At 43.9% G+C, this 27,703-nt stretch overlaps 2 long non-coding RNA genes across 3 annotated transcripts in view; one reads left to right on the top strand and one right to left on the bottom strand.

The window, feature by feature from the left end:
- The window catches only part of LOC307204248, a 163,221-nt gene that overhangs the window by 87,936 nt on the left and 47,582 nt on the right, over positions 1-27,703 (bottom strand). Inside the window, exons 3-4 of one of the 2 annotated variants that reach the window (XR_013833546.1) lie at positions 12,348-12,456; positions 10,990-11,103 (exon numbers count right to left, since the gene is read on the bottom strand). The exons of the other annotated variant lie outside the window; for it this stretch is intronic. This is a non-coding gene — a long non-coding RNA (uncharacterized lncRNA). Of the gene's footprint in view, positions 1-10,989; positions 11,104-12,347; positions 12,457-27,703 lie in introns of those variants that run through there. 2 annotated transcript variants of the gene reach the window in all.
- On the top strand, positions 101-13,524 carry LOC307204431. The gene is made up of 4 exons (XR_013833690.1): positions 101-220; positions 4,606-4,750; positions 12,389-12,540; positions 12,650-13,524. It is a non-coding gene; the product is annotated as an uncharacterized lncRNA (long non-coding RNA).

The following is a 27,703-nucleotide window of genomic DNA, read 5'->3' as shown; positions in this document are numbered from 1 at the left end:
AATGCGCCTCAGTGGCAGGAGTAGATTGCCATCTACTGGGCTGCGGCCTTTACATGCACAAACGAGGCAGACGCTCTCCAGAACAGTCTCAGACAGAACCTTTTGTTTCATCTCCTCAGGCAACATTTTGTCCTGCTCTCTGTATTCATGAAAGGCATGAAATTCACAAAGTATCATTGGAACAGGTGATTCAGCAAGGACAAGCCAGCCAATTTACCCAGTAGGTAAATTCCTTCCGTTATAAATATCCTTGGCTCTTTGTCTTTGGCTGGTTTACCAAAGTGAAAGACGGAGTTACGATCAGTCACAAAGCAAGGAGAATGTGTGTGCTTTAGTCACCCCACCCCACCCCGCTTTTAGTCCAATGCACAGGACTTGCATAATGGAATAAAGTTGTGGCTGTTTTCAAGCGTCCGTGAGACTTTATTTCCTTCACATAATATGGCAGCCCTTGGGATACTGGTAAAGCCATACCTGGATACTGAAAAGCAAGGTCAGAAGCACTTGTTGAGATTGAAACATTAGGATTTCAGACAAGGGTCGCTCCCAGTTTGCCCTAGAGATGCCAGCATTTGAATCAGAAATATTATGTGAGTAAAGCAAGTGTCTGCCTCTAAACAATCATCCTTCCACTAAAAATAAAGAAAGATGCCAGTCCTCATGGTTCTGGAAAAAACGTGGAACTTAAATAGAAAGCTGCTTTATACCAAATCAAACCGTTGGTCCATCCAGCTAGGAATTCTTGACATGCCAACTAGCAGCGGCTCTCCAAGATTTCAATAGACGTTCTCAGTATTGCTTGGATTTTCTGGGGATTGAACCTGGGACCGTCTGCATGCAAAGCAGGTGCTCTACCACTTAGGTACAGCCCACTGAGCTTCTTACCAAAGCATAGTGCCATGTTAGGAGTTTGAGAAGGCAAGAGAACACAACCATTCCAGCAGTCTTAGCAAATGTCACTGAGGTTGTGCAGAAACAGCACATATGAATTCCAGTGTTTCTGTTAGAAATTCAGGCCCCTGCCTTGGCTTAAGCCATCATGGCGCACATTGTGGGCTATTTAAAGTGCAGTCAAACCAATAATTCATGTTTTGCTAGATTAGCATGTGATAGGAGCTGAAGCTCACAGAGTTTCCCTGTAAACTTGGAGAGGACTTTGTGAGAGACACTCCCACTGTGCCCTGACAGGCAGAGGGCATAGCTGTATATTCTCCTACCTGCCTGGGCACATCCTCTTTCTTCTCTTCCTCTTTCCACTTTGCCAGCAATGTGAGAACATCTGCTAACTTGAGCTCCAAGCTCTGATACCATTTTAAGCTAGACTTAAGTATGTCTTCGTAACTTAATTACTGTTTTAAGCTTTCCTGAACAAAGCTGCTGTATCTGCTACTCTTCAACGAGTGTTCCAAGTGAGTAAATGTTATTTTTTACCTTTTACAAGACTGTTTGTGGGAGAAAAGGAGGAAATACCTGGAGAATCCAGTCTGCCTTAAAGCATCCTGGATTACTTCAACTAAAAGGCTTAAACTAGCCTATCTAAGCTTCCCTTTTAGGCTGCAAAGGGATGGCACTCTGCTGCACTCACAAACGTGAGGAAGGATAATACCTAATAAATATATCCTCTCCTAGAATCTGATCACACGTAGTACCTTATGCAGAAAACCCCATAGTTCCTTACTTCCAGTTCTTGCTAACACAACTGGTAGGCAGTTGCCAGAGAGCTCTTAACCTCAGGAACACATTCATAACAGTGTTTTAGATATCATTTCATTACTCAGTTTGTGGATTGGCAGGAAATCTGGATGCTGCTCCACATCTGATAAACCCCCTACATGGATAGCTCTCCCCACACAGGAAAGTGTGTGGACCTTAGATTCACACTGTCACAATGAGCACCCACTGACCCATTTCACCAAATGCACATGCAAGTTAAAACCACTGCGTGTTTCTGTGACACAGACTGGGGAGCCAGCGACCCTGTTGAAGTGTTGGACTACAACTCCCATTATCCCTGACCAATGGCCATGCTGGCTGGGGCTGATGGGAGCTGAAGTCCAATTGCTGCTCTGTGAGGCAGAAAGTACAGCTCCCAACTACAGATTCTTAGGGAGAAGCCATGTGCTTTAAATGTGCATTGGATGTGCTTTGAATGTCTGGTGCGGATCTGCCCAGAGGAACCATGTCAAGACTTCAGTGTATTCGAGTTGAGTCTGAGCTCCTGGAAAATCAGAGCTTCTTTCTGTACAACAAGGATTAGAGCATTCTACTTCAGCCCTAGTCGATGCATCTTGTCTTGCCGAGAGCAGACAGTAAAATGATTCAAAATCACTGATTAAGGGAATTGCTGATTTATATCTATCTTCATCCCATTCATATATAACATCTGCCCATGTGAGCACACAACCAGGAATATTTGGGACTTTGTACACAGAGGGGAGGGGAGAACATATTGTGTGAATTGGCCTGAAGACATTGGCCTCTGTCAAATATAAATAGCTGAATAACCGAAAGTAAACAAGTCTACTTTTTACTTAAGTGACCATTTCCCATAATTTGGAGAGAAACTGCCTATTGAAGAAGCTGGAAGAATAATATTTTATACATGTTTTACAAGTACCTTTATGGAGCCACAACTGGTGCTTATACATCAATTATATTAGAAGAATACATTACAGCCGTCTTCAGTGTTTGCTGCAGCTGCACCCTATTTACAAGCACTCTACCTCTTGTGTAAATCACTTCTTCATGGTATGCGTGCCCTGTACACTGCTCCCCTCTCCAGCAATGTGTACCATTGTGTCGTGACTCTAATACCTTTCATGTGGTATCTGCTCTGTGCCCCAATTTTTAGCTATCTAGTACCAGCAATTTGCCTTTAAGCAGTTGCATTAAGGTGATGTTGCACTGTAAGAGTAAGATCCAAGAAGTCAGTTACCATGGGATAAATCTTCATGTTATCTGTTCCTTTTGAGGGAGCAAGATGGAAACCCATGTTGCAAATGCAATGAAATAAAGATGAGAGATCAAAGATTGAGCTGAAACAAAACAACATCTCCCCTGCTCCAAAAAAAAAAAAATCCAGTCAGAAAAAAATGGTTCCATTCATGATCTTTCATACTTATTTCAGGTATGTTCCATAAATTCCTATGGCTGATTATATAGTTGGATTTCCATTAAAATACCCATTTGGATTGTAAGATTTCCAAATACAAGGTCTTTAATAATAAAGATGGCCATAATTTCAAAGCAGGTGGATATGAATATATTAGTTTTGTGTCCATGCTTGTACAACCTATAAATAAAGACAGTTGAAATACCAAAGCTTATCCACATGAAAATGATTTATAGTTCTTAGCCTTCCTAGCAAGAACAGAGTAGGACTGATATAAAAATGTACATTCAACAAAATCATGCATATTAGACCAAATACCTTTAGGAACAGACAAGAGCAAAAAGAATGAATTAAAAGTTATATAATCTTCCTACATAGCATGATGTGGAACATTCCAAATTTAAGCAAACCCTTGGAGCCATATTTATTCTAGAGGAAAGCAATTTATAGTGTGGTTCTCTATTATCTGATTAGAGAGATTCTATTAACCCGCTTAATACACTGTTTCTGTATCCTATTTTTATTTGCAACAATTCATGGCCTGTTTCCAATGCCCCCTTTTGACTGTCACAATGAGAATGCTTTCTGATATTCAGAATTTACGGACTATCTGAAACAAAACAAAAAATTATCACTCTGCCAGTCTCCATGCAATTGGAATTATAAATTATATTGCAAAACACACACATCCAGAAACACACACACATCCCCAGACAAAGCAGGCACAACTTCAGAAAGCCTATAAAAAATTGACTTCAAAATTAACTCCCCAAGTTGTTTCACATTTCAGCAGAGATTAACATCACTCTAAGTGATGTTCTTGCAATGGGTAAGTGATTACTTGAGACTCTAAGTAAGTCTTATATGCTTTGACCATTGTTATACATTAGGAATGGACCAACTGCTTATTGTCAGGAGTCACTTTATTCACCTAGCCTTCACCCATCTGGTGCCTTCCAGGTGTTTTGAACTGCTATTCCCATCAGTATGACCAGCATGACCAATGGTCAAGGTTGATGGGAGTTGAAGTCCAAAACATCTGAAGCAAACTAGGCTGGGGAAGGCTGCTTTCGAATGTGATCCAGGGTCCGAAAGTGTGTTTTACTGCACAACCAAGGCTTCTTCTGGAGAGACAGGATCTATAATGAAGTCGGTGTTTACCTGCCATGATTGGACTGGCTGGGTGCAAAGGAGTGGTGGGTGGCACCAGCTGGGGAACTCCCAAGGGAAGAAGGCTCAGAGCCAGGGGATTGGTGGTGGGATGATAGAGTGGTAAGAGGAAGCAGACTGGGAGGAGGAGGTGTCAGAAGCTGAAGAGGTAACAGGGTTTAGTGAGCAGGGAGAGCCTGTGGCAGAGAGAATTCCAGAATCAGAAGCTGAAGCAGGAGAGGAGGGAGACCAAGAAGCAGAGAGGGTTCAGGGTGGTGAAGAATCCAGGGTGTCTCCCCCTCCTGCTGAGATAGGCTTCCCTCCCCCTACCCTTGGTCTCCCAGGAGCAGAAGAGGAATGAAGAGGGAGGAGCAAAGACAGGCAAGACAAAGGAGCCTCAGATTGCTTGGGAAGGACCCAGGAAAGAAGGAGACTTGGAGAGCTGTGGGAAGGTGGCAGACCTTTTGTCTTCACAACTGCCTCATTGGGGTAAGTTGCTGTGCTCAATAGGTCTGGCCTCCTGAGCTGTTCATTTCTTTGAATAAAGAGTTAACATCACTAATAGCATGTGCAGAGAACAATGTAGCACAATTCATTTCCAATAATCAGAGTTTCCCATTGTGTCTTGGAGAAGGTATCAGCCGGGCCTTCACATGCGAAGCCTGTCATGACCCCTTAATGCAGCAGCAAGCTAGACGCACAAAGGTTGCAAATGCATCAGATATGGAGCCAGGTCAACTTCCAGACCCTGAGCTGAGTGCTGGATATAAGGAGACCATAGCACCTGAGATTGTTGGGCAGAAGAACCTCCCAGACTATGAGGGTCTACCACCAAATGTCACTGCTCCATTTGCACTGTGAGAGCACCAAGAAGGAGGCTATGGAATGGAGGAGTGCCTACCTTCAGGCCACAGGATTGACCCTTTAAGGTTCTGAAGGGGTGAAGCCTGGAGAAGGTTACCTGAAGGTTTAAAATGCCTCCATTTACTTTAAGCCAGGCATAGGCAAACTCGGCCCTCCAAATCTTTTGAGACTCTACAATTCCCATCATCCCTGACTACTGGTCCTGTTAGCTAGGGGTGATGGGAGTTGTAGTCCCAAAACATGTGGAGGGCCGAGTTTGCCTATGACTGCTTTAAGCCTATGTTGGACAAAGTCGCTCACTTGAAGCTATCTGTGGTCAGACAACCTTGCCCTACCATCTCTGTGAGATCCAGCATCAGACCAGAACCTGGCAAAACCCAAATATAGCATGAAAAGTACCTAAGGCTCTATCTCCCACAGCTTTATAAACCTATTTTAATTTCCTTACTGGGGGAAATGGACAATTTGTTGTTGCTCTCTTACCAGAACTGAATTCATGTATCCTGCTAAAGACTAGATAAAATAATATGTTGACTACTTTCAGGTCTTGCCCCATTGCAAGAATAGATGGCTTTCTATGCAGTGACCAAGGAGATATCAAGGGTGCTCTGATCTTGGTTCCAGAGAGATCACACACAGATTCCTCCAAATATTCATGCAGTTTCACACAAAAACCACTCATAATTATGATGGCTGGTCTGCTCTGATTAGAATACCTCTCACTCACAACCCTATACTATACTAGTGTCTGCAGCCCTGCTGTGTGAGGCTGAAGAGAATAAAAAATATATGCTACATCTGAGAACAATAAAGCCAGGCTCATTATAAAGATATAATAAAGCGTAATAAAGCAGCATAATAAGGTAATAATATACCTTGCCATAAATGTGTAGTACTTCTGGACAGGACTATGATACTGCTGAGCGTTCTAATACAGTACTCTGAGTGTCAAAGTATTCGTGTCATTCATCCTTGCCTTTGGCGTAAGACATGGTCATTCATCCATTCTTCCTGCGCATCAGTCTGTATAAACCAGATTGTTTTCCACAACTGGAGACAAAGTGCACTGCAGAAAGATCCTGGCCAATCAGATAGCTCCAGGGCACTCTGTCTGCAAGCAGCCCTGGTGAATGACATAATGAAACAAACCGTTGTTGTGGATGTGTAGCATCGTCCCTCCGTTATGACTTCTGTCTCTTTTGCCCTGATTTCCACCCTCGTCCTCTGCTACGTTTGTGTACATTTCATCACACTCAATGCATCGTTTCTGACGCCAAGTTATTGAACACAGTGATCACCTCACCTTCAGGTTAGTTTGGGCTGATTAAATATCTGCTCTTGAATACCACAGCGGCATTTCCTTGATTGCTGGGCAAGCAGGGAGCCGAGATGGCCCAACAAGACATAATGTATTCCTCGGTTCTCCATCTGTAAAACTTGGGGAGCTTTTTCTTGCTCTGTGTGAGCTTAATATTACAGCAAATCACATCTCTCAGCAGTGAGGCTAAAAGAATATCTGTTTTCTGTCTGTGCACTGAGTGGGCAGGGAGTTTTTATTTCATACTTCATTTGCACCTTGCTGGGTGATGCCATAGAAAAGGCAGCAGTTTCATCTCCTCCCACCTATGCAGTAGCACATTATGTTCTCCAGTCGCACCCACAACACTCATCATAAACCCAGGCCTAATGTGAATCAGAGGGCTCCTGCCCTCTGAGTTTTTATTCTCCCTATCTCCTCTCTGCAACATTTCAGAGATGATAAAATCACATTTTATTGTCTGAATAAAGTGGGTTTGAAAGCAGAGACTTGACGAATGGCAAAGCAACTACCAAACTCTTAACACATAATCGAAAAAGAAAAACATTGAGATGGCCATCAAAAGCTCTTTACGAGGGAGAGAAATGGAGAGATAATTAACAAAATATATTAGACTGGGGGGTGGAAATGCTGAGTTAGATAGAGCGTTCCTCCTAAAGGCAATGCATTTTCACCCAAACTCCTAAACAAACAGCAAGAGGTAAAATCATGTGTCATCAGTAGAAAAGCAATAGCTTGGGGGGGAGTGATAGGATGTAGAAATTGAAAAGCTTTGGGGGATATTACAGAACTGAGGGGGAAGAGGGTGCTAAAGGAGGTTAGAAAGACACTCCAGTCAAATGCATCGGACGCTTGGTCAGAGCAGGATCTGAGTTCTGCAAAAGACTCAAGGCCATCTCTTGGTCGAAAGTGTCAAAGGCAGTTGATAAATCATATAGGAGTAATGAAGGGACACCACTTTCAGGCTGAACCATTAAGCCTCAAATCTTCACAAAGCTACTGCCAATGGCTCAGAGGATTAGCAAGGAGGATTTTCTCTCTTTGCCCGGGAGCAAGCTTATTTAAACTAGTCCAAGTTGGTAGTAAGCACACATTGGAAATGAAACACACACACACACACACACACACACACACACACACACACACCTAAAATCAACTCTCAAATCTCAAGGTGCAGAATTGGGGGGGGGGGTTAAAATGAAAATGTCTCATTATAGAAAAATTGAAATTGTAATTCCCTTCTAAAATGGAAAGCAAATCTCAGATCAGAGAGGGTTGGAGACCTACCTACCATTGGTCAGTGTAGAGGTAAAGGGGGTACTGGCATTTAACCTTAGGGGTTGCACGTTTCAGAATGTTTTTCTTCCTGTTTTTCTGTCTGGAATCAGAAACCAGCTTTTAGCTGATCATGGTGGAAGATGGTTATATATTTAGTTTACAGATCCTGTACACAACTGGACTTTGGTGATGTTGATGTGATTTTCTTTTGACCCACTGTTCTCTCTAGTCTCCTGACCTGAATGTTATCTGTCCCCCCAGTAGTGACAATACTGCTCCTGTTTGTTTAAGTTCCTGACGCAGCTACAGGATTTATGCAGTCAGTGGATTTGTGAAAATAGTGTGCGAGAGACACAATGTGTATGGCACTAGATATGACTGCACTGCAATTTAACTGGCAAGGGGATCAATATGCCGAAGCTTGCTTCCTCACGCATACATAGGGAGCTGCCTTGTTCCAAGGCCACATTCACACCATGTGCTTATACAACTTTAAACTGTCATTGGTTTGCCCAAAGAACTATGGGAGCAGTTGTTGGTTAAGTGTGCTGAGATCTGTTAAGAGACCCCTATTCCCCTCACCCAGCTACAATTCACAGAGCTCCCAGGGAAGAAGGATTGACTGTTAACCCAGTCAGGAAATTGTTGCTCAAGAGCGGGGGAATAGGGGTCTCCTTCCTTACCTGGAAATGGGTCTTTCTGAATGTAAAAAGTGATTGACCACTGAATTGGGAGCAGATAAGTGTATGCACGTTTTAAATTCCCATGTCAAAATTACTCCCATTTGTTAAAGGTTTTACCTATAAGTTATTCATGATATAGTATATGCAGTCCTCTTATATTTGCTGATTATCCCTCTGACAACTGTGGATTACATTCTTTCATGGATTTAACATCAGTTATGTAATGTACTTTGTGAACAAAGCATAGCAAAATTAGACTACCGGCTCTCAGCATGAAGCTCAAGGTGAGCAGCTGAACAGCAGGCAGAATTAATTCAGCATCCATATATCTGGTGGTGGCTGCAATCCGAAACATGCTTACTTGGAAAGAAGTTTCAGTGAAATTATTATTAGGTTTATCCCATCTGGTGAGACCAGGCCAGTGACCTATATGAAGAGTTCAAGCAGTATCCTTGCCAACCTGCAGCACACCTGTGTTTTCCACAATGCACCCCATCTCTTCCCCCCCCATAGGCCCCTTTGGCAGATGCCCAGCCATGCTGACCCCAGATGCAAGCCTTAGATTCGACTGGTGAAGGACCAATTTGTAAATCCCAGTTTCATTACCATCCTCACCTCCTTGCAAAATTACATTTGTATTGGCTAAGTGAAGTGTAGGTGGGTTCCCACAAGGCAAGACACAGTGATAACTGCAAAAACCTTTATTGAACTAACAAAACTGGACAACAGGGGCAAAGCAACTGCTTATATATATTTCTGAAGACCTGGGCCACTCCCAACGTGATTGGCTGTCTAAACTCACAAGCTGCAAATCATAACTCAGAGTTTAAGGGCCAATGGCAGAGCCTCAAATCCTGCAATGTTCTGTGACTGGATATCATGTATAGAATCAGAACCCAGGGGCTCCAGACTCAAGCTCAGGTAAACACAGACAACTGAATACATAACACTAGCAATATTCTAGCAGGAACAGTTGAAGGTTATACTGTTGGTATATAAAGCCCTCAGCAACTTGGGATCAGGTTCCCTGAGAGACAACCTTCACACTCACCAACCTGATAAGTCATGATCTGAGGATGCCATCTAGCACATGGGTAGGCAAACAAAGGCCTGGGGGCCGGATTAGGCCCAATCGCCTTCTAAATCCAGCCTGCGGACGGTCCGGGAATCTGTGTGTTTTTACATGAGTAGAATGTGTCCTTTTATTTAAAATGCGTCTCTGGATTATTTGTGGGGCCTGCCTGGTGTTTTCACATGAGTAGAATGTGTGCTGTTATTTAAAATGCATCTCTGGGTTATTTGTGGGGCCTAGGAATTTGTTCATTTATTTTTTTCAAAATATAGTCCGCCCCCCCCTAAGGTCTGAGGGACAGTGGACTGGCCCCCTGCTGTAAAAGTTTGCTGACCCCTGATCTAGCGGAACCACATGCCCCTGAAATTCATCTTGCGACCACCTAGAGTAGGGCTTGTGATGTGGCAGCACCTGTCATGTGAAAATAAGCCATGCACCAATGACAGCAACAACAGCAACAACATCAATATGCATGATTTACCTCTCCGACATCATAGCCCTATGGTCCCTAATACCTAAAGTTTTAAGATAGTTATAGGAGAGTTTATTATTAAGTCAAAGTCAGCAAGTAACAGGGAGGGGGGAATCCATTTATCACATGTATGGCATACTCTACCACCAAGTCCCACAATTCATCAGGATGTCTCAAGAGTGTGAGATTTAACCTTTGGATCTTTGATTTAGCTGACAGCTCTCTCAAAATTCATGCAGTGAGATAGTTCCCGTTCTGCATAGCTGTTCAACATTAATGCTAGAGTTCGCTGAGCTGAAAATGGGCAGCGTTTTATATGAGCTCAATCGCCTCCAGGTTTCAGCTTTTCCTGTGGTCATTTGGTGGCCTGGGATTTGTTCATTAAAATCCAGTTTTAATCTTAGCTTTTACTCTGATCCATAAATGTCTGTGAAGGCCAGTTTTAAAGAGCAGCGATTTCAGAGACTCAGCTAAAGCATTTATCTTTTTCAAAGCATATTTTGTATGTAGCTGAGGACCAAACCTGGCTTTGTGTGTGTGAAGATCTTTACAACAGTGGTATAAATCAGAGAGGGCAAACCCGTGACCCTCCAAATATTGTTGAACTATGGGTCCCATGATCCCTGAGCATCAGCCATGTTGTCTGGGGCTGATAGGAGTTGGAGCCCAACAGCATGTGAAATACAATTGGTTCCTCATCTGAGGTCTAAATAAGGAATGAAAAACAGATTTTCAGAACAGCTACCTGCATAGAACACTATAAGGCAGCAGTGATAATAGTACAGCAGTAGCTCAGAGCATGGTGGCAAAGTTTATCACAGTGGATTATGTCATTCAAAATCCCAGTGAGGGACTTTTTTCCTCTCCACTCACATTAGCTTTCGTGGATGCAGTTTAATAAGTAAAATATTTGATAATGCACATGTTTAAAAATAATTGATATCAAGCCATCCTCATGTTTGGTGTCAAAGTGCTAGATAAAGTAATATAAAGATTCTCTGAAAGCTTCCTCTCTCAAAACAATTTTTTATTTGACTGCTTTCAATAGAAAATGACTTACCCTAAATTTTCAGAAGTAATTAAAATGAGATAGAATGCCACTTCTGATGTTACATATTAAAGGCATGGATGTGCTCTCTGGGGACATTGCTGCCTCTGAAAAATATGTGTCAGTATAATGCAAGAGTGACTTCAATTTACAATTTCAGATGCAAACTTTGTTTTGGCTAGATTAATTTCAGCTCTAGTTGAAATGGTCACATTTCAGCTCTAGCTTAAATAGTTTCAGATGCAACCTTTATTTAGTAGATTAATTTCAGCTCCACTTAAAGTGATTCCATTCAGAATGCATTCTGCGCATACTTATTCTGGAGAGATGTTTCCACCCCAGCCCTCCAGTCCAAAAGCGATCAACTTTTGAGAAAACTTGCAGGGTCAAACACTTGAATCCTGAACACATTTTCCTTGGCTCAAGAAAAAGGAGAGGGATTTGCATGGCATGGAGCTGCTCTGCACACATGATTTTGCATGTTATGGGACTCCCTACACACAGGAGCCTCACACACATGGTGAGGGAGAGAATTCGAACACAGCTACCCTCACAGCTTCTGTTGGTGAAGGGATTGGGAATCCCCTTCCCTTTGGATCATTGCCTTGGTGGTGGTAGCCTCTTTGCAACCTGCCACAGTGCCTCACTGGCTGCCTCTAGAAGCATCCATAGGACACCATGAAGCATACCAAGATTTTTCTACCGTAGTTCATGTAGGAGCATCCCACCATATAGAAGAATAGCCCACTGAATGCGTAGCATTTAGCTAGCAAATGGGACTCCTCTACACAGCCCTGGGCAACAAACATTAGGCAGAGATAACTCGCAACAAAATATTGTTAGCTTTATTTCCATATAAGCCTAAGGTCACAATTCAGAGACCTTGCTGGCTGCTGAACAGGCAAGTATGGCTTTGACTTCACCGCCCATCATGGAGACATATTTCCAGACATGGATTCTTGACCAGATTTCCCCACAAACTCTTTGCTGGGTTGTTCCCGTTCGCTGCTGGCTGTAAATATGCTTCCTGCCTTGGGATTGTTCTCTGCACAGTGTGTGACTCCTTAGATCCAGATGTTTGTCTTGCTAGATCCACTTCTTTCTGCCCTTGTGGCCCCCATTGTCTCCCTCCACGACCGCCTTGTCTCCTCTCTCACGTGGCAAACCCACAGTTTTAGTCCCAGCTTGGCTCAGCTCTGGATGTGGGTCTTGGATTTCATTTGTTACATATTGCTGCCTCCTCTGGCAGCCACTGAACATCACCATGGACCACCTTTCTTAGACTGGACCCTTCCACAGCATCACTTCTCCTCAGCCAGGACTGAAGTTCTAGTAAATGTTTTATCTTTACCTCTACATGTTTGCCGAATAGGCTTCTACTTTGCTTTGCAGAGAACAGTCTTCTGTTTGAAGGGTTGTCAGGGGAAAGGCTTCTATATGAACTTCACTCCAGTCCAAGTCTGGCTAAAAGATAGAGAAAGGAAACCTTAAAGCTGTCCATCAACCCCTTGTCAGAAGATTAAGCAAGCACACTGGTCACTTTGGTGAGGTGTATTTCGATTTAAATCAGACTAATTATTTCTAAATGTATACATAGCCATCAGCATGTGTACATTTTATGCAAATCTCAGCCCTCTTTCTTCCTCTTTTCAGGTGATGCATTTCCTCATTTATGAGGATGTCTAAGAGGGCACCCAGTATAGAAGGGGCAGGTCGCAGCTCAGTGGCAGGGCTTTTCCTGCTCTTCCTGCATACTATCTCAGGCTCCATCCCAAGAAAACCTCCTGCCAATCAGAGGAGACTTTTAAAAAAATCTCCTTACATCTCTACCATCATAGAATGCACATGTGGTTCCTAGGCAGTCACCCATCCAGGCATTGACCAGACCCAGATCTGCATAGCATTATGATCCTTCAGATACTACCGCTCTAAAAGGACCGATGGTCATATGCCTGTGTTGGCATGTGCTGTTTATGCAGAAAGTCATGGACTTACATACAGTATAATAGACTGTAAAAAGGGACAGCATGTCACTACCATGGTACCTTGATTTACAAACTTAATCCCGTCCGGAAGTCTGTTCTTAAACCAAAGTGTTCTTAAACCAAGGCGTGCTTTCCCATAGCAGCGGGGGACTCAATTTGCAAATGGAAGACACTCAACAGGAAATGGAACATGTTCTGCTTCCAAGGCAAAGTTCACAAACCAAAACACCTACTTCCGGGTTTGCAGCATTCTTAATCCAAGTTGTTCCTAAATCAAGGTACCACTGTATATGGTTCAGGGATTTGCTTTCTGTGTTCATACATTTATCACACATGTTTGTGATAGAGTACATGTTCAAAGGGGTTAGGGATTGTTTGCTCATGTGGCATTAAAAAGAAAGAGCATATTCACATTCCTCCCCTATTCTTTTCTTTTGGATGGCTGTTGAAAACATCTGCATTTTTATTTGAGATGCTGAATGTCAAAGGCACAAGAGCTTTCTTTGCTTAAGGCTTTTGGGGAAGCAGAAGAGATGGGCGAGAATAAACTAACTGATAGAATTAGTGTATTACAATTGGATTGTTTTATTGACTTGGTGGTTTATTTCTGTACCAAGTTTTAAGATTTCGGTAGTTGTGGAAAATAAGCCCATATAGAGAGTTAATAAAGAAACATATCGCCATCTTGTGGTTATTTGAAAGGTTGCATTGAGGTAGATATGGTGCAAAAATCCTTTTGTTTGCCTTTTTTCTATTGCACATTTCCAGACAAAGGTCTATAGCTGAATTTCTTCTGGCATCCTTGTTTGTTTGTTCATACTATAAAGCTTTTGTTTTGTTTTGTTTTTTGGAGGGGGTATTTGGCAAACTGTATTTGTTTGTTTCCAGTAGGTATATTTTGTTTTCACTTAATTTTAAGGGGCAGCTGTTTTCAAAGAATTCCACATCCAGGCTTTGGGATTCAAATGTACAGCATGTAAACAGAAAGATACGGTGGCTCCATTTACACACACGCTTACAGGCAGGTGTGCTGAACATCTGAAACACAATACAGTGTCATCGGGTGTGCTCAATAGAACTGTCTGACAATGTGGCTATTTTGCCTCTCTCCTTGAAATTCAGCTGGCTCATAGGTTCCCTAAGCAGCATGGAAACAGCCTTCCTATGACTTGATTCCCACACCAGTCAATCACCAGCATCACCAGTTTATGGAGGACAACATGAGTATTAGCAGGCTAGAAAGCTGGGGGGGGGGGAGGGTGTTGGTGTACTCAGCCTAGACACCAGGGGGATCTTGGTGTGGGTAACTGCCAGAAGGCATCACCCATTCCACTCATAGGAAACCAGCTGCCATATACCGAGTCAAACCATTCATCCATCTAGCTCAGCAGAGCCGGCCCACCAATGAGGTGGGAGGAAGCACCCACCTCAGGCAGCAGAACTGCAAGAGGCAGCACCTTGCCTGCCCCAATGCTTCTGCTACCGGAATGATTAATTTGTTTGCACCCTTTTGCCTTATTTACATCCTATTGTGGTTTTTTATTATTATAGTGCTTGCAACATTTGTGAATTGTCAGTGCTGTTGTTATTACTAGGAGCTACTTCAAGCTCAACATGGTTGTTGGAAAAGTGGAATATGAATATTAAATAAAATTGGCTGGTGTCCCTCCCTTCAGATCAGGCTACTGTTGCTGCATTGTCTTTGTTAAGCTAATCATCATCATCATCATCATCATATAACAACAACAATCTTATTATTTATACCCCGCCCATCTGGCTGGGTTTCCCCAGCCACTATGGGCTGCTTACAGCATATATAAAACATAGTAAAACATCAAACATTAAAAACTTCCCGATACAGGGCTGCCTTCAGGTGTCTTCTAAAAGTTATGTAGCTCTTTATCTCCTTGACATCTGAAGGGAGGGAGTTTTACTGGGGGCTCCACTACCCAGAAGGCCTTACCTTAGGAAAGGACCAAAGCTCAGTTGTATAGCATGTGTAATGCCCGTTTCAGGTCCTTGGATCAATCCCTGGGTTTGAATTAAAAGGAACCCAGCTAGCAATGCTAGAGAACTTTTGCCAAAGTCCTTGGAGGGCTGCTGCCACTCAGAGTAGATGGTATGGGCTAGATGATGGGTAACCAACACTGTGCCCGTGGTCACTCATGCACTTGGAGAGGCTTTCCCTAGAAACCACAGGGTCACATCCTCCCTGTCATTTACATTCTTGAACTATGGCACTCACCCCTACAGGAGGCACTGATGGCTACCAGCTGGGAGGGCCAGTTGCTCTACCCCTTGGCCTTGGAAGCCTGAAAAGAAGCTGCTGAAGTCGAGGAGCTACGAGGAACATCATGGCAGGAATATTTCCAAGACTAAGGTGAAACTGTGAAGCTCCCTTCTTCTTTTTCGCTATTGGGTGCTGCATGTTGTTTAAGCAATCTTGTTACGTTTAAAGCATTGGAATTGGGGGGGAGGGTTGGTATGTTATATTCTCTGTTGTTTTGCTGTGTTATTATGAAATTGTCTTAATCGTATCTGTTTGAAATACATGGCTCTTTCTTTGTTGCAAGCTGTCTTGAGCATATTTCTTTTGTGTGTGGAAAAGCAGCACACAATTGAAATGAATGAATGAATGGACTGAAGGTACCTTCTTCCACCTTTGGTGGACCAGCCCAAAGATTAAGGCCTTCTGGGAAATGATTTATAATGAGATTAAGAAAGTACTTAAATGCACCTTTCATAAGAAACCAGAGGCATTTCTCTTGGGTATGGTCGGCCAGCTGGTGCCGAGGAAGGATAAAAATTTCTTTTTGTACGCTACTACGGCAGGAAGGATTCTTCTAGCAAAGTATTGGAAGACACAAGAGCTACCCACGCTGGAGGAATGGCAGGCGAAAGTGATCGACTTTATGGGACTGGCAGAAATGACCGGCAGAATCCGCGACCAAGAGAAAGAGACTGTGGAAGAAGACTGGAAGAAGTTTAAAATATATCTTAAGAGCTACTATAAAATTGAGGAGTGCTAAAATGCTAAGGGAGAGGAAGACGTAGAATTACAGCGGTAAATTTTGTTTGATTTAGGGTGAAATTGAAAAGGAGAATGAATTTATATTTAATTGGCTAAAAGGGTTGTTGAATAATTGTTAAAAATAAAAGGATGCAAAAAGGGGAAGGTATGGGGAAGTCTGAGAAAAGAGGCTTATGGAAATAAGGTTAAGAAATTATGGTTTTTTGTGTTTGTTTCCATGTTGTTTTTGTTGTGTTTGTTAAAAATTGGAAAATTAATAAAAAAAATTATTAAAAAAAAAAAGAAATGAATGAATGAATGAATGAATGGACAAATTCATGGAGGAGAAGACTAGTAGCCATGATGACTATGCTCTGCCTTCATGGTCAGAGGCAGTAATGCTTCTCAATACCAGTTGCTGAAAAATACCACTGGGGAGTGTGATCTTCTGCTCAGGTCCCACTTGAGGGTTTCATGGTGGCCACTGCGATTGCAGAATGCTCCACTAGATGGACCATCGGCGGCCTGATCCAGTAGGCTCTTCTTATGTTCCCTGTTAATAGTTAGGAATGGAAGAAGCCTATTGCAGCTAACAGAAGGGTTTTTCTTCCTAACCTAATTGTTGTGTGGGTGCAGCCAGCTGTCCTGGCTGGTTGCCCAGGAAAGTATAAAGACAAGGAAAGGTTGCTTACTCTCCTTTTTTATTCAATATTTAGAGAGAGGCTATAGAACGCAGCCTCTTGGATAATGGCGCTGTCCCGAGTGAATCTCACCACCCCCGTCTCTCCCACTTACTCATTCGTCAGTTCTACAGTTGCTGCTAAGTGCCCTCTGTCTTTGAGCTCTTTGCTCTCCTACTTTCAAGGCTCGCCTGGTTCTAGAATGTCTTTCCAATCACATTGTGTTCATCAGCTATCACTCCGCTTCCACTTCCTCCTACTCCTCTCCCATTATTTCCCAACTTTTCCCCTCATCTGCCTCTGAGCTGTGACCTCCCTCAAACCCCCCTGTTGTAAATCTATACTGTCTTCCTCTTCCTCCTCCCTGGAAGGGTCAAGCTGGGGAGGCAGTCCCCCACCATTCCTCCTCTGCCCAGTCCCTAACACCAGCTGTGACTCGTGGTATGTTATCCCCCACCCTCCCACTTGCCACAAGCTTATCTTTTTTCCAAGCCCATTTTATTGATGTTTACAGTTGAGAAGGGAAGATAACCCAGCAAAAAGCAGCAGGGGGCAGGGGGAGAGTCTTGAAATACAGCCATACCTTGGGTTACAGGCGCTTCATGTTGCGTTTTTTCAGGTTACGGACCCACCAAAACCCGGAAGTACTGGAACAGGTTACTTCCGGTTTTCAGGGGTCGGGCATGCGCAGAAGCGCTAAATCACACTTTGCACATGCACAGAAGCACCAAATTGCAACCCACGCTTGCGCAGACGCACCCCTGCGGGTTGCAAACACTGTGGGTTGCAAACGTGCGTCCCACATGGATCATGTTCGCTACCTGAGCGTTCACTATAAAGCTAAAACTCTTTTTCCAAGCTTAATTGCTGGCAGGGAGTTTGTGGGCCATGTGTGGTGCACCCATGGCACTACTGTGCAAGCAGACCCAGAAAGGTTGGCAACCGTTGGCTTAGGTGGACCAATGGACTTATACTGAGACATCATCCTTCCCTTTCTGTCCTATTTGCCCTTGTTCTGGCCCAAGCCTTAATACAGGAAAATTGCATAGAGGGAGTGAGGAGGTGGATGACATAAGGATATTAGAAGAAGAAGAAGAGTTTGGACCCTTAAGGAGTCTCAAAGCCACATCAGTTTCAGCCTGATTCTCTCTAATGCTGCTGAATCATGAGAAAGGCACACATACACCCCGCCTCTGGGGATATGACTCACATTAATTTACATTAACACCATCTAGTAATTCTGCTTGGAATTGTGCCTTCACATGTCATTTATTTCCACAATTTGCATCCTGCTGAACACTGTAGCATCTAAGCTGTGTACAATAGAATTAAAAGAAAAAGAAAAAGAACAGGAATAAAGTGGAGGGAGTCAGTTCAAATGAATCAGAAAGCTGACTTAAAATGCCTACTGGAATTTTTTAATGTCTTCACCAAACACTGGAAGTTCAACAGGGAAGAAGGCCTGTCTGATCTCAGAAATGGACCCACAGTGCTGAATGTGTGGCTCCATGTGACTATGACCCATGCAAGGCATGGACAGTGACTCCCCTGAACATCTCAGGAATATAAAGTATCAGGTTGTCATTAAGGTATCGTAGACCAAAGCTGTATTACAAATTAACACAAAAATCTTGAACCTAGCCTAGTAGCATGTTGTCAGGGCTTGAGTCAGGCGTAGGTCAGCAACAACAACAACAAATAAATCACCCAAGGCTAGTGAAGTTAAATCTTTATTCAAGAAAATAAACCACAGCTGAGGCCTAGTGGTCTTAGCAACTCTTCCTGTTGTGCTCAGGTCCTGCTTGCAGTCTTCCCATAGGCATCTGGTTGGCCACTGTGAAAACAGGATGCTGGAGCAGACTCTTCTCATGAACTAAAATTGGGGCTCCCAGACGATATGGTTGGAGAACCACCAGTGGTCATGACTTAGAATCATAGAATTGTAGAGTTAGAAGTGTCATCTTGTCCAATCCCCTGCAATGTAGGAATCCTGTCCACAGCTGTGCCTGGGTGGGCTCAAACCACCAACCTTCTGGTCAACAACCAGACACACTGATCCGTTGTGCCACCGGAGGGTCAAGTTTCATTCACTTGTAACATGGTGTGTCTGTGAAAATACAATTAAAAATCATCTAGCACAACCACCGGCAGAAAAGTCATTAAGTGGTCTGCCAAGACCTTCAGCAATGTTCAAGTCATCTGCAGGGAGGAAAGTTTGGGAACAACTTTCCTAAAGTTATGGGTCTTGTTTTGGCTGCATCATCTTCCTGGACGCCATTGCCCTGCAATGGAGTTTCTGATTTTGCAAGCTGTCCCCTTTGATCTCTTACTGCACTTCTGGTTTAGATGCAGGATGCAGGTTAAGGAGCACAGGATCAGGTGAACAGGTCCTTATCGAGACCAGTCTGCAAATCAAGGCTGATCTGCCTCCACTAAACTCCTTGGAGAAGCTAGCAGTGCATTTAATGAGCAGCCTCCCTCAGGCGCAGTTGCCCAACCTGGCACAGGAGCTGCAACATGCCGGCAGGGATGAATCAAGCCCATAATGTATTTTCAAGCATCCTGTAATCTTACTTTGTGTTGCTGTGAAGTGGAACAGGCTTGTTTTCCACAGGAAATGATGCGAAACAGTCTGAGAACAAGGAGCAAGATCATGATGCTCACTTATCTGAAGCAACAAAGCACAACCAATAGATTCCGGCTTCCGCGCAAGGTACTCGGCCTATTAATGACCTGTACAAAAAAGCTCACTTAGCGCATTGCCGCCACAGCTCCCTCGCCATCTGACAGAACTGCCTATTCAAGGGCAGTCAGTGGGAAAAAATGTTGGCTGTCTTTGAGAAAGTGGTGAAAGATAAGGAGCTAGAGACTTTGACGGAGCAGTCAAGGTTACCGTTTAGCATGAAATAAACATGTGTTTGACGGCTTTAACGCATCACTTCCCGGTGCATAGCCGGTGCAAAGTGTTTATAATTCATTGGGCTGCATGAAAACCTCAGGTCACTGGCACCTAGGGCTCCTCCACGTGATAGGTTTTTTGAGTGTTTATTCTGATTTGCTTGCACAATGCTTCCACAGAAGTTAGACCTAGACCACAGTCACATTATTCCTTTAAAGCACTATGACACTACTTTAAGCAGTCATGGCTTCCTCCCAAAATTGTGGGAATTGTCATTTGTTAAGGGTGCTGAGAGTTGTTAGATTCCCCTCACAGGGTTACAATCCCCATAGTGGCTTAACAATTGATCCCTTTCCCCAGGGAACTCTGGGAAGTGTAGCCCTGGGAGAAGAATAGGGGTCCCCTAACAACTCTCAGCACCCTTAAAAAACTGCGGCTTCCAAAATTCTTTGCAGGAAGCTAGTACTGGTATCATAGTGCTTTAAATGTATGTTGCGAATGTGGCCAAAGTCTGCTCTTTATTGAGTACTGTTTTCATCCTGATTTGCTTGTGAGGTATTTATACATCTTCCCATTAAATCATTCATTGCATTCTGTCACTTTCCTAACTGCAAAACGTCTGTAGTTGGTTTTTGAAAGTGGATTTGTTGCACTAGGACAACAGAGCATTTGGACCTACTTTAACTGTGAAGCCTACATTTCCAGCATACACTCGAATCCCTCTTTCATAATAGTGATGAGCTTTTATATGAAAAGTTTAACTCATATATTTTCAACTTTTTTTCTTTTCTACACAGTTAAGCTGGGGCAGGGCATGAATTACTGGCTAGGAATTTATTAGGTTCATAGGTTAATAATAATAAAAAAGACTACAGCATTTAGTCCTTCAAGATGGTGCAGTTTCTCTCAATTTCTCATTTTTCCATTTTTCAGTTCAGTTCACCCTATTTTCATATCAATTAGCTATTTTGTTTTATTTTTTTTAAAAAAGCTCCATGCAAAAATTCATATACATTTGTGAACATATTTATCACAATACACCAATAAATGTGATCTTTGGGTAAAGGGTGTTATATAAATAAATAAGGCCATTTTGTATTTTTTTTTCTAAATATTTCATTTATTACAAGCAATGTTCCCTGATGCAATTTTGTTTTGAACAGCACTTTCCCTAATATATGCTTTTTGTGCTCCTGTTTTATTTGAAGAATTGTTTGTCAAAGAGTGAGCCCACAGTTAATCATGCCGTTGCAAGTTGGAGTTAACTCTTTATTAGCAAAAACACAATCTCCACAGACTTGACTGAGTATCAGTTACGCAGACCAAAAGTCCACAGCCATCTACATCCCCTCCACATATTTTCCAACCAATTGGAGACTCCCCAGCATGCAGCAAACCAGGGATTCATGCTTCTCCTGCTTCTGGGAGGGGAGGGGAGTTTGTTGCAGCAGGAGGGAGACGCACCCATAACTCTTCACCAGCCTGAATCCTCTCTGCTTCTTGGCCTCTTTCCTCTCTTGCTTCAGCTTCTGCCTCTGATTCTAGACTTCTCTCTACCTTACAGTCTCCCAGCTCACTAAGCTCTGTTACCTCTTCAGCTTCCAACACCTCCTCTTCCCAGTTTTCTTCCTCTTTTCCCTCTATCCACCACCACTCCCTGGCTCTGAGCCTTCTTCCCTTGGTGGTTCTTCAGCTGGTTCCTCCCACCAGTCCAATCAGTCCATGCCAGTGCATCACAATTTCCCACGGGTTGGCCACTATAAGAATGGGATTACCAACCCCTTCTTGCCTATACACTATTTACTAAGAAGAACATATTGCTGGCATGCATATGGCAGGAGACTCCTGGGTCTATTTTCATCCTAGACATTTTCTGTGGTCCTTCCATGTGTCCTCCTCTTGTGGTGTACACTTATGGAGATTGCATGGTTTGGTTGGTTGGTTGGTTGGTTGGTTGGGGCCTGTGGATAACTGGCCCTGCCTCATGAAGTTAGATGTACTATTGCAATAGGTAGGTAAATGAATAATGTCCACCACAGAATAAATTCACCTTCAAATCACTTCTAGGTGGTGCAGCAATAACAACTTGAGCAAAATCTAATTTTAATTTGCCTGTTTTTAAGATTACATGTTAGGGGGGAGGGGAATATGTGAAATATATAAAGTGATGATTTGCTTTTTGTTTAGCTCCCCTACCCCACCCCGCTCCCAAATTGTTAGAATCATCACAAGGTATAGGAGACAATCAATTTATTTAGAATGGCAGTATTTACAAATGTACTGTCAAGCTGGATGACTACATCTTAGTTGTTTTGTAGGCACCAGGCTAATTGAGATATTCATTCATTATATTCTGTGAATTGGTTCCGAAGTTGTCGCAAGTTTGAAAATTGCTTTTCTTTTCATTCTGGGTTGGGGTTGGGTTTTTTGTGTTTTTCAGTAGCATTTTAGTTGTGCCATTGCATTTTTAGTCTAGATGTTTACTGTGACACAACCCATGAGTGGGAGCTCTTTTGCATGTTGGAGGAAGTGGCAAAACAGGAAGCAAGGGTGCATCTCAGTACATGTGCTCCAAATAGAGAAACTGCTCACTTCTTCCTATAGAGCAGATGTGGCCATTCTGCCTTCATGAACTGCAGTAGAAGCATAAAAAAGAACAAATGTCTGACATTTCCTGTTCTGTCACTTCCTGTGATGCACCAAACAGCTCTGATCAGTGGAGCTGATGATAGAGCCTTAAAACACCATGAATCATGGGGCAGAGAATAGATTGTGAAAACTATTAATTCTCTTAAAATGCAAAAACTCAGGCTCATCCACTGGACAGGCTTAATTTAAATAAAACCAAGCACTGCTGTACACAGTCCACAATCAACCTGCAGAACACATTGTCACAGGGTGCTCTTTGGCAACTGGTAAAAATGCCTTTGAAGGAGTCTAGATGAGCATGTGGATTGAAAGGCCTATCGGTGGCCACTAGCTATGATAGGCAAAAGCATCACTTCTATTGTCAGGGAAACAAAAAAGGTTTAAAGACTGTCTCAAGGCAAATATAAAAAAATATAGTGTAAACACCAGCAATTGGCAAACACTTGCCTGAGAGCGCTCCAACTGGAGAACAGCCTTTACCAAAGGCATCATGGGCTTTGAAGACACTTGAACTCAGGACACAAGGGAGAAATGTGCCAAGAGGAAGGCACACTTGGCAAATCCACCAACTGCCACCCGGAAACCAATGTCCCTACTGTGGAAGGATGTGTGGATCCAGAATTGGCCTCCACAGTCACAGACTCATTGTTAAAACTGTGTTTATGGGCAACAGCAGAAAAGAGCTCCTGAAGCCAGCCAGAGTAAAAGGCTCTGTCTGGCCGACTCCCGGACTCCCAGGACTGCCGCCGCCAGCACTGCCAGCAGAGAGGAATTGGGGGTGCCTGGGGGTCCATCAAAGGAGCCAAAACACCCCCCCAGGACTGAGATTGAGCCGGAAAGGCACCCGGAAAGGCACCCGACCACCCCCCCCCCAACAGCTAAGAGGAGCTCCAAAACCAGGAGGACAGTGCAGCCAACGCAGAGAGGGAGAAAAAGAAGAGAAAAGGGGGAAAGAAGGAGAAAAGGAAAGAAAGAAAAAAGAGCCCCAACTTTACCGCTGCTGCCCCCCATCTCTGCCGACGGGAAAGAAGAGGAGAGGTAGGTGAGCACGGCTCCGAAAAAACAGGCTCCGAAAAAACACGTGGCTGAGCCGACGGGAGCCTACCCCTCCGGAAAACAGAGGAAAACCGCATGACAAAGGAGATCGCAGAAAGGAAGAAACTACCCTCTTCCCCCCCTTTTTTTAAGAAAAAATATATATCCTTTTTTAACCCCTTCCTCCCCCTCTCCCTTTTTTTTGTTTTAAAAAAAGTCCTTTTTTTATCCCCCCCCCCCATATACCTACTTTGATCATTTTTCTTTTTAAAAGAGGGGCCACTGCTGCAGCAGCCACCCTTACTTTTTTCAAACAGAAAATAATAACAATAATTAGGGGGAAATAGGTTTCTTTTTTTATATATATTAAAAAAAAACACAACCCCCCCCCCCTCTATTCTATTTCTATTTCTATTCTATTTGTTAGCTTGTTCTTGAGGGGGGGATCTTTCACCCCCATCCACGACCACCACTCTCTTTTTAAACAAAAATTTCCTCCATATCACTGCTATTGCTATTGATACTCCCCCCCCCCGTTTATTTTTCTCTCCCTTTTTTCTCTCCTCTCTCTCTCCCTTCACCCCCTTTATTTTTTCCTTTTATCCCACCTTTCTCCATCCCCAATTTTGTTCTCTATCCCCTTTATCTTTTAAAATCAACACCCCCTTTTTAGCCTGTTCGTCAGCTTGTTTTTGAGGGGGGAGCCCTTTCCCCCCACCCCCTCTTTTAAAATAAGACTTCCCCCCCCATACCATTGCCACAGCTCACCCTCCCTCCCCCTCCCTTCTCTCCCCCTCTCTTTTCTTCTCCCTCCTTTTCCCACCCTTCCCCCTCCTCCTCTCCTTTTCTCTTCCTCCTCCCTCTCTCCATCCCCCCCCCTTCCCCTAAAGGAAACACATACACACATTCATATCACCATATCCTACTTTGCCCCCCTCATACTATAGCTAAAACTACTGCGGCAATCTAATACCGCCAATATTACTGTACTATCTCTCCTCTCTCTTTCAACTCTCTTTTTGTCTCCCCCTTCTTCTTTCTTTCTTCTTCTTCCTTTTTTCTCCCTCCACCCTTTACATATAGCCTATTTGTCTGTCTCTGTTTCTGAGCGCACCCCCAACCCCAACCTCCACCTTAACCGGACCCCCAATACCCTTTTTGGGTATATACAACCCCCTCCTAAACACATATTTTCCCTGGCCCCACCCCTCTAATCTCTTGCATCTCTACCTGCTAACCCCTCCCCCTTATATGAACTGTCTGTCCGTTAGTCTACCCATCTCTACTTACCTGCCCCCCCCCCCCCGCTTTGGCGGCAACGCTGAGGCAACCACAGAAACTCTAGACAAGTTCTTAAAAACACAGGCTAGAAGTGAAACAAATGACCACCTAATCCAAACGCTCTGTAAAAGCCACCGGCAACGCCTGATCAGCCCAGCAACCCAACAATACCCAGGAATCACCACTGCCACAACTCCTAACCACCACACGCCCTACTCCAAGAGGATGCCAAGCCAACCTCAAACCAAAACCATTAGGGAGACTGAGATGACACCAACCAGGGAGATGGCAAACAATGCCAATACCGTAACTCCCCTTCAAGATGACGACCACCCAGTAACGAAACGAGATCTGAGGGAAATGGAAGCAAGATTAGAAGCACGATTAGAAGAAACACTGAAGGCCACAATGGCTCCCATGCAGGCACTAATCAACAATCTAACCTCCAAAGTGGAAGCTCTAGAGAACAAGAACCAAATGCAAGAAAGAATAATAGAGCAATACCGGGAGGAGAACGCACGTGTGAACAAGAAACTGGACGAACTGGTAAACCCAAATGGAAGCAGAACACAGAGAGATGAAAATTAAGCAAGCCGACCTTGAAGATCGCAATAGACGCTGTAACATCCGCTTCCGCAAGTTTCCTGAAAAAACAGAGGAGAAAAGCCCAGCAGACCTAATTATACGCTGGCTGAAAAAACACAATCCCAGGCCTGAAACTTGAGGCAGATGACTTGGAGAGGGCGCTCACAGAGCCCTAAAACCCATGCCAAAACCCAGCGCCCCCCCCCCCCAAGAGACATCATTGTATGCTTCACGCGCTACAAAAAGAAGGAAGAGGTATGGAACAACCTCAGAAACTCAACCAACCTTCGATATGGAGAAACCCCCATTCTGGCCCTACAGGACCTATCCCAGGATACCCTAAACCGGAGGAAAAGCCTGCGCCCATTCACCCAGCGTCTCCAACAAGCCGGGATCAAATACCGATGGGGCTTCCCCTTCCGCCTCATTGTAACAACTAATACAACACAACACACGGCCACCAACATATCTGAGGCCCTACAACTACTAAAGAACCTTGAACTCGACCTCCCACCGGAATGGCAACCGACAAACCCACCAAGTGACAGCCCCAACCACGAGGAAACAACAGCAAACAACTGGACGACGGTAGAGAAGAAGAAAAGGAAACAACAGAAGCGGCACAACAACGCAAACCAATACAGACAAGCATCATGCTCAGAACCACCCCGCCGGCCATACGACACAAGAAACCAGACCAAGATTAACCAAACCAATTCATCGCAGATGGACAACCCTACAACAACAACAACCGCAGCTGAATGAAGCCACAAACTGAAGGACTGGTGATCCCCCCCCCCCGTTCCCCCTCTCTCCCCCCCAAAAACATAGATTTACTTAACACCATCAACATCCCCCCAGCCCCACACCCCCACAGAAATCCCCACCCCAACACCAGCCCAGACGACCTCAACCACATTCCCCATCACCTACACCTTCAACATTCCCATACTCCATACTAAGGAAAAACAACTCCTCCAACCTCAATAACACAACCCACAATCAGGCTAAAATCTGATACCCAACCAGCACTATGGTGGCACCAGAGCGTACCAGCACCCACACCCACACACCAACACACCAACAATGTTGCTCATAACATTGGCAACATTGCTCATGAACCTTATACTTGACAGCGACGTTACAAAGTCACTTCACACTGTCTCACTGATCTCCCCCTCTCGCAAACAACAGGGGGGATGGCCTGTCCTTGAACACGGCCTTCCACACCAGCTGAGACCTAGGACCAACCGGCTAAATGCCAGATGGCCCAAAATACCCCAAACAAACACCTATATGACTACATATAGGAAACTCTCTACAACTTACCCCCTACTCTTTAACCCAAATCTTACTCTAATCCCATTAGCCCCCCACCCACCACACCCTAGGTCAGCGCAACCCCACTGGTTCTTTAAACAACACGAAGAGAGAGACACAAGACAACCCGAACGGGTTGGCAGGGAATCGCCCCACATAATAGATAAGCAAGATGGCTAACCTAAAAGCAATTACATTAAACGTGAGGGGGCTGGGAAACCCCATCAAAAGAAAACGCATCACCTCATACATAAACACCATGAAACCACCCATCACCTTCCTACAAGAAATACACAACCCACCCAAAGGCAGCAAACTCCTGAGCGACCCCCGCTTCAGTCAGCAGTGGGTCGCACGAGGCTCAGGGAAAGCTCGCGGTGTAGCCATAATACTCAGTAGAGACCTGAACTTCACTGCCACAACAGTCCTCAGGGACAAAAAAGGCAGATTCATTTTCGCTAAAGGGACACCAGATGGTAAAATCAAACTGACAATTGGCTCCATATATGCCCCAAACGCGAAACAATTAGAATTCTTCCAGAAGACACTAAACAAATTCCTCTCCTTCTCTGAAGGGGAAGCAATCCTAGGAGGGGACCTCAATCTAAATATGAAAGGTATATCCCTGAAAGATATCCACCCTACAACCCCATGGGCAACCTTCCTCCAAAGGAAACCCCCAACAACTAGGAACTCTTACAAGTTACTAAAAATGCTAAAAAACAGGGGTCTCTACGACATTTGGAGTGAGCAAAACCCGGGAGACATCAGCCATACATTCCAATCGGGACGTCATGATACAGTGTCCAGACTGGACAGCATTCTACTCACACAGGGTCTGATCCCCTCAGTGGAATCAACAAACATCGGTAACATTAAAATCACAGATCACGCCCCAGTAGAAATCATCGTTAAAATAGGAGAAGGAACACAAACCACTCCATCATGGTCCTTCAGTCCCATCCTAACTACAAACAAACAAATTAGAGAGAGTCTCACAAAAACCCTCCAAAACTACTTCAAGGAAAAGGATGTAGACAATATAACAACCCCCCTCCTATGGGACACAATGAAAGCGGTCACCAGAGGAGCTTGCATAAAAGAGAAAACATTCCTTAAAAAACAAACCTCCTCAAAAATTAGCAAAATAGAACAAGACATCACAGCCCTCTCAACACGCTACAAACAAACAGGATCTAAAAAACTCCTCAAACTTATAGAACAAAAAAGGAGAGAACTAGACTCCCTAGAAATTAACAAAAC

This window comes from Podarcis cretensis, assembly GCF_951804945.1.
Source record: "Podarcis cretensis genome assembly, chromosome: 1".
Lineage (NCBI taxonomy): Eukaryota > Metazoa > Chordata > Lepidosauria > Squamata > Lacertidae > Podarcis > Podarcis cretensis.
Note: the sequence above shows the minus strand (reverse complement) of the source record. Positions and strands in the feature narration are given on the sequence as shown.